The sequence below is a fragment of the Triticum aestivum genome, chromosome 7A, assembly GCF_018294505.1.
Source record: "Triticum aestivum cultivar Chinese Spring chromosome 7A, IWGSC CS RefSeq v2.1, whole genome shotgun sequence".
In the NCBI taxonomy this organism is placed as follows: domain Eukaryota; kingdom Viridiplantae; phylum Streptophyta; class Magnoliopsida; order Poales; family Poaceae; genus Triticum; species Triticum aestivum.
The window spans coordinates 352668268-352676243 of NC_057812.1; the positions used below are offsets into that span (position 1 = coordinate 352668268).

Here is a 7976-nt window from a genome sequence, read left to right on the forward strand (position 1 = left end):
TTGAATTTATTGTGGATGTTTAAACTTGTGCTAAAACTCTACCTTAACTTGAAGAAAATAAGAACTGCAACTTTTATTTTTTAGGAGTCTATTCACCCCCTCTACACACCTCTTCTCGATCGTTTCACAAATCCAATTCATTTTCTAATCGAACAACAAGCAACCCAACAAGCAAACAAGGCACTGCAATGGTGCCAAAGTATCATCCGTGGTGCCTGTATCAGAGGTAGTAGTAGGACCCTATAGAATTTTGTTTTTTGTCTTTTGTAGAGTCTAGTTTGTTTATGCATGGCCTATAGTTGGTCGGGTCTCTCTTCTAAATGTGATGACAAGTTGCTGCCACAAGACAATGTTGAACAAATAAAAATTTCCAGAATATAGATACACTTATCTTAGAAGTGCATTATGGGTGTAAAAACAGGACAATAGCTGGTTCGATTAAATAGGGATATGCAGTTTGCTAGCACAATGGTGCCTCAGTGCTTCATGTATTTATCAGGAATCGTGTCTACACAGGGAAAAACACCAAATTCCATTTTTGACTAAAATAATTCCTTTTTTCGTTTCCATGCTTGAGCACTCCCTTAGTAACACCTCTCTCCTTTTTGGTTAGACTTTTCACGCATGTCTTTGCAGGAAAACTCATTTCAGAGTATCACCAAAACTGTTATCCAGGAGATGTACAAGTTTTTGCAACTCTGACTGAATCAGCTTGAATCCCATTAATCATTGATGGTGGTTGAACTTGGATAACTCAGGATTATAGAATATTAAGATTATGTTTTCTTGTATTGAACAGTCAAAACCTTTTCTATAGATTTATGAATATATGCAGTACAAGAGTACTGTTTCCCGTAAATGAAAAACCTTTTTCTATAGTGTTTGGACTTTGGAATGCAATAATCAAGTATGGTAGAGTCGGTTTGTTTTCTAAACCATTGTCGTGGCTTAACTATAGAAAAATGGAGCTTCACTGGCAGGTGGTGATACACTGATCGTGGTTTGAGTTTGTTCACCTTAGCTTCATCTTACCTAATTCAACATGTTGCAGCATATAAGCAAAAAATCATACCCCATCCACGATCAGTGTATCACCAACATGCTGAATTAGGTATTTCAATGTACTGCACTTTGTTGATTAGTTCCTTGAAACTTATCTTTTGAGTAGTTCCTTATCAGAATGAAAACATGTATGAAAAATAATTGCTTCCAGGACAACTTTAGCGCCTTTTCCTCTTTTCAGAATCTATATTTGAGCTACCCCATCCACACATTCAACAATTTTTTGAGTCACGACTATCTCTTGGCTTACCACCCCTTCCATGCCTGCACTCTGCAATGACGGTAGAATGTGGCTTTTATTGTTGTGCTTTCTTAATGCAAGACGCCAGGATCTATGAATTGTGAAGCTGAAATTTGCAAACAGTGATCAATTCTTTTAAGATTTTCCCTATATTTCTTATGTGCTTGTCCGCAGTATATAAATTTATTTCAATCATAGAACACTAAAACAATACTATCTGGGGCTTTCTGATCCATCACCACAAATGAAGAACAGAGAAACATGAGCACGGGAACCAAAAATTGAGATGCTAAATGAGAGGGATAGGGCTCACAGTGAGGGTCTTCTCATTGCCGCATCATTGACATCCGCTCTACAAACATCTCGCCGGAGTCACCCACGCCTTATTCTTCGATCACCCCGACCCCCTCCTGTGGTTGCCGTCAGCACTGAACATGAATAGAAGGTTCAACTGGTGATACTCTAGATCTAACAGTAGGTGCAACGTAGAACCTACATCCATGCTTGACAGATCAAACATTTTTGTACCTCCTGCCAACAGTATCAAGCATCACAAGAACTGCTTTAACTTGGACTAATGATAGCGTTGTATATCATGTATGGAAGAAGGAAGACGATAAGGATTTCATGACTGTGTAGCATTGGCAAGTCCCTTGTCCATGACTTCATCAATAACCGCTTCATAGGTGCGCAATCCTCTAAAGTGTACTTCCATCCTACATAATCACCAACAGAACATCACTTCAGGCAACAAAAATAATGACAATGTACCCGGATTTAGAATAATCACCCACGCTTGACCTTCCACATCCCCAGATTCTGACAAGATTATGTTTGTATTTAATTTTCTATTCTACTTGGTTCTTTACTGAGATGCTGTTAAAATATATGGACAGTTCATTTATCATCTAATCCTTGCCTTATTATTGAAGAATAAATTCAGTAAAGAGAGTAAATACTAAATAGGCAACAATAAAATTTACTCTGTTAGATTATGCTTAGAAAATAAGAAAACCTACTAAGAAAGTAATAGATACAGATCATGTCACATGACAAACTATAACTACATTCAAACATACCTTTACAAAAGCGGCTATTGTTGTAGATGACCCTTGTTCATTTCGGCTAGCCCCTTCTCAAACTGGTAGTTTCCATCTTGTGCCTACTAGTGGAGCCATCACAATGGCTTGAGGTTGATCAAGTGCTGATTCAGCTTAGAGCCACAGCCAGAAAATTCCCATCGACCTGTTCACATGCAAGCCAAACAAATGATGGAATTTGTTAGTGCTTGGGAAAACATGACGGAGAATCATATTACCTGGAGAAACAACACCTAAACTGGCAGCGCAGTCTTCCACTCGCATGTGCTACGGATCTTGCCGTTGTCGAAGAAGACAGCAACAGTACTGACCGGCGGAGGCTCTGGTCGCGGCATGGCGAGGAAACTAGTAGCAAGCATCTCGTCCGAATCGCTCTGCTGGCCGTTGCTTCCCGTGTTGACACATCAACACTGGATTGTAGACTTGATAGCGAAATCAGTGATTGCAAGGGCATTATCCGGTCGATCCTTTTTAATATCTAGAACATGAGCTTAGTTACAATCATCCATCAAGGACAATTTCATATTTGCATTCAGTCATGCAAACAAATAGCATCCTATTCATTTAATGAATGAAGGAAAACAAGATGAAGTAATTTGAATCTGGTATTAAAATGTCATATCTAACATCACCCATGAAGGACCTTCTCTAGCCCCATGATGCATCGCTATGTGAGTACCACCGGAGCTCTAACATTTGAATGCAAAAATCCAAAGACCATACCACTAAATAGCTCTCACATTTGAGCTAAATATATGTTTTTCTTTCATTATAACAATTAGTAATCTACAAATTTACAGATGTCGAAGCAATACAAATAAAAGTAAAATCACGGTTATAATGCACCTCACCATCCATATCATTAGCTGTATAGTCCTAGTGCAAAATTTACAACATTAACTTTCTAGATCAGAGAATGAAGAACATTCTCAGCGATTCTCAAATTACTAATATGGTATTGATTTTTTCCTAGGGATTAGTATAGAAACACATTAGATTTAGGGAAAACAACTGAAAAGTGACGACTTCTGTTCTAATATGTGTGATAATTTGAACTCCTGGAACTCAAGAGACTGACCATTTATAAACAAGTCTAAGAAAATAAACTAACAATGTTGCATTAGAATAAAAAAATGAAACCATTTGGTTGAGTGGTGCTCCTTGTATCATCAACACTTACACATTCTAATAACCAGCTTCTGAATCATCCAAATGAATCAATAATGTTAGGCACCTTATATTTAGATAAGTATCCACGCATCTCAGTGGGGATAGAGCACGAACCAGTGGGTGTATGGCATGCCTAGTGTTCCCAGCGTACTGTAAAAAGAAGGGATTCGAAAGGGAGAGAGGCCTGACCTAGAGGTCGCCGTTGAGGTCCTGTCCAGGGCAAACGCCGTCAAGGTCCGGTCGCAGACACAGTGGGTGTTGAGGAGGCGGAGCATGGCCTGCCACTGATGAACAACGACCTGGGATGGGGTGGCGGAGCTCGAACTAGGGCCAACCTTTTTCGTTTTGTGTGACGAAGTGGATGGTCTGGAGGAGGCGGATTTGGCCTGGCCTCCGCCGTACGCGACATGGGATGGAGTCGCCTACTACATTTAGGGCCCTCCATAGGGCACCCTCCTCGGATGCAGCGGAGTCGAGGAGCCCTCCGCAGCAGCGGCGACGCAGGCATGCTCAGCAGCGATGTCTGCCACAACAAGAAGAGGAAGGGGCGGAGTGTAGGCAGGGGCCCGGAGGAGGTGGTGCCCGGGGCGGGAGAAGGAGAGGCATGAGCGCGGGGGAGAGGCGAGGCGGCGGCAACCCTAGGAATCCATCCGAGGAGAGGAAAGAAGGACGTGTGGGGGCTCGCTTCTGGATGAAGCGAACGCTTCAACCTATCAGAGAAGGAAGCGATTGGAAATCATTTTTGTCTCCTAGCTAGTCCAACGTGCACATGCCCAGCTAGTGCCATAGTCGCGACTCTTTTTGGGTTCGATTTTGTCCTACGTTCTTAATGTGTGCATGTATATATTTTTCTCTAGCCACTGCTTGATTCGAACTAGGTTTTTATTGAGTTCTTTTTTATTTTCTCTTTTTCTAGTTGTTGCAGGTAGCACTGGTGAGAATGAGCGGAGTAAGAAGGTTTACAAGAAGAATAAGAAGAAAGGCAATCTCTGTGGGTTCTAGTTGAGGTTTAACTCAAAACGGCTATGTCAGCTTGAGAAGCAGTTATCACCGGAGAAATGGAGAATTATAAGGAATGACCCATTTGGAGACTTGTTGGACATCGAGCCTTTCAAGGTGCCTCATGAGCTCATTGAGTTTGTTGTGATGTTCACGAATCATTCACTCCGTGAGTTCAAATACAAGAACAAATCCATCAACTTTAGCAAACTCATGGTGAGAAGGATTTTCAACGTGCCATCCGGTGATAGACCTATGAAGTTTCTAAAGAAGAGCTATGAACATGACCTACACAACATTTACAAAGAGGGGAACAGGGCGCCAATCGCCCATTTTATCAAGTTGCTCAAAGATTGCAGCGATGAGGATGAGGTTATGATAAATAGGACATGGGCACTCATTGTGTTGGCAATAGTTGTGTGCCCTGGCACTGGCAATATGGTTAACCTTGAGTATCTAGTTTCGCTTGAAGACATGTATTTGGTGCATGACCTCGCTTGGGATGAGCACTTGTTGACACGAGCAATGGAGGAGGTTGCCGTCTTTCAAGAGAAGAAGAGGATGCAAGCATGTAACACCCCATATGTAAAACTTTCATATTTGGAGATGTATCCAACCTTGTCTTGTTCAATACCAAGAGGTTTCATCTTTTGGGTTTTCTTTTTGGATTTTGTTTTGTTCCTCTTTGCTTTGTCTTGTCATTGTTTGTCATATTTCTTTTGCCTTTCATTGTTGCATCATGGCCTCCTCTTATGTTGCATTGTGCTTGGTGCCATTTTACATATCATCATCTTCATGTGCATCTTCATGTGTAGCACATTGCATTGTGGCATGTTCCATGTGGATCCAAGCTTCAACTTTTCCCCTTCACTCATCACCACCTCTCCTTCTCTTCCTTTCCTTATTTTGTCAAGGGTCATTTTCCCTACTCCTTAAATGTTCATCTTCTCCCTATAAATCTTGCACCATGGCCTAAACCCCTCTGCAAGTTTTCACCCTATCTGAAATTGTTTTGGTCAGGTTCAAGAATGACCCAAGTTTGAACTCAATTCAAACTTGTTATATTTTTCTACCTTTAAAAATGCCCAAACCAATTTTAATAAATAGCGCATAAATCCAGGTTCATGGGAATATTGTGATATTTCTAAAACTCCCCTCCACTTCCCCTGCACTTTTCCTTTTGTGTTTCTGTCTGAAGAAAAAGAAAAAGGAGAAGAGAGCAGCAACAACAGCCTACCTGGGCCTCGACCTCCTAGCCGGCCCAGCTAGCGCAGCCCCGCAGCCCATCAGCCCACGCGCCAGCCCGCGCGGCCTCCTCCTCCCTGCTTTTTCTCACCCACGCGCACTCGCACCCCCACTAGCCCCTCGCCACGTGGCCTGACTGGCCCCGCTAGTCAGTGCCTGTCCTATAGACGCCACCCACCTTTTCGTCCTCCTCTCGATGTCGCCATGGGGACCGCGCGTGAGCTCGCGCCGCTCACCCTAGCCCCTTTTAAGCCCCTCTCCTTGCCCTACCATTCCGCTAGGGTTCCCTCTCTCCCTCGCCACCGCCAGGGCACCTTAACCCCTAGATCCGCCGTCTCCGTCGCGCCCGAGCGCATCCAGGAGCGTGTCATCGTCGCCGACATGCTCCCCGTTGACCTCCGCCTCGACTAGCATGTCCTTCTTCTTCCCCGTCGTTGACTACATCCCCGTTGTCGACTACGGAGCCGAAGCCCTCTGCAGCGTCGACCTCTTCTTCTTCTTCGACTCCGGCCGCCGCGGGTGTTCGATCGACATCACCGCCGTCCCCGACCTCCTCTCGCCAAGCCGAGCGCGTCTTCATGCTCGTGGTGAGCTTGCGATTCACCCCACCTCCTTCTCCCTCTATTTTGCATGCTCCAGTCACGCTAGCCGTGCGCACCCGAGCCCATCACCGTCGGACCTCGCCTCTGGCGAGTGCTCCGACCACCGTAGCGCTTCTGCACGTGTCCGTCATCTCCGCCGTGTCCAGCTGAGTCGACCACGCATCTCCGCCGCTCCGTTAGGGCCCGTGGTTGTCGTGCTTGAGCTCATCGGTGCCGCCTCTGTTTGTCGCTGCCGGCGCTGCCTTCGTCGTTGTTAGGTGCGTCAAGTGCCATGCGGGTGTGCGGTTTCTCCGCGTGCATCTGTTGCATTCCTCCGTCGCTCCGCTAGGCCACCGGAGCAGCTCCGGCGAGCCTTCCGCCGCGTCTGCCCGTCGCCCGTGCCCTCCCCTGCTTCCTCTGCTCGAGCATCGTGTGGGAGTCCGCGGGCCCCACTGGTCAGCCTCACGCATCGCCAGGTCCTCCTGTCAGCCTCACACCCACACACACACCCTCTCACATGACACGTGGGACCCACGGGCCCACCTGTCATCCGCACGCTTCTGTCTCTAGCCAAATCGGGTGCCTCGTCCATTTTGGGCCTTTCCAGTTTGGTCCCTTCCTTATTTGGCAAGTCCAGATTGGGACATAGTCCATTTTAGGTTTTTCCGTTTCTGTCTATTTCCCTTTTAGGCAGTTTTTGACTTATTGAACTTGTGAGCATTTTTCTACAGCAACCCCCACATATTATATATGTTTTTGGGGTAGAAAAATCCCACCAATCCAGTGGTGGCGTTAGTTTTTTCATTTGAGCAAGTTCATGTACATGTCATTTAACATCATGATGCTCTTTTGTCTTTTTTGTGTGATTTATTTGAAGTATGCTATGAGGTGGTTTTGCACATGGATAACTTCTTTTTCATGCCTACTTCATGCTAGATTTTATTCCATGTCATTTGGTGCACTATGATGAGTGCCACAAGCTTGCAAAGATGCTATCATGAATCTACATATTGGCATGTCATGAATTCTTTTGAGTCTGTAAACAGTCATATCATTTGCCATGTTTGCCTTGGTGATACCATCCTATCTGTGGGTTTTTAGATCAAGCTCAGTAAGGGAGTTTTATTAAGTGCATTTAGTACTGTCATGCCATGATCTTGTGTAATGTAATATGTTCCTGTAGTATATAGTTTTCTATGCTTAAACTTTGCTACCTGGTGCTGTTTCTATCTTGATGCATGCATTTCTGCTAAGTCCCATAAGCTGTTAACTTTTGCATTCTTGCCATGTTGTTTTAGACTTGTTCTAGGGGTTTCTAGCAGTAGCCCAGTGTTCATAATTTTTAGAGCTTCACCTTTACTTAACTGCCATGCTTTGTGTTTTCATGTTTGGGTGTTGTAGCATAGTTTCACCTTGCATCTAAGTGACCATGTTGCTATTTTAAGCAGTTTGCATCATATCTTGTTTTGCTTGTCATTTGCAAATCGTGCATCCGTTTCTGGTGATGTTAATATCGATTTCGACCGAAATCACTCAATCTTTCCAGTGGCATGCTTGGTTTGCCAAGTTGATGCCATG

The 7976-nt window shown here is 44.3% G+C and overlaps 1 long non-coding RNA gene across 2 annotated transcripts; it reads right to left on the bottom strand.

Moving 5' to 3' along the window:
- Window positions 1-352: 352 nt before the first annotated feature.
- On the bottom strand, window positions 353-4252 carry LOC123154705 (uncharacterized). 2 transcript variants are annotated; one of them, XR_006476998.1, is made up of 5 exons: window positions 3763-4252; window positions 2383-2881; window positions 1832-2019; window positions 1617-1731; window positions 353-1333 (listed from the first exon to the last, which is right to left on the bottom strand). It is a non-coding gene; the product is annotated as an uncharacterized lncRNA (long non-coding RNA). The 2 variants fall into 2 exon arrangements; XR_006476999.1 differs by having other exon boundaries at window positions 353-1409.
- Window positions 4253-7976: the final 3724 nt, after the last annotated feature.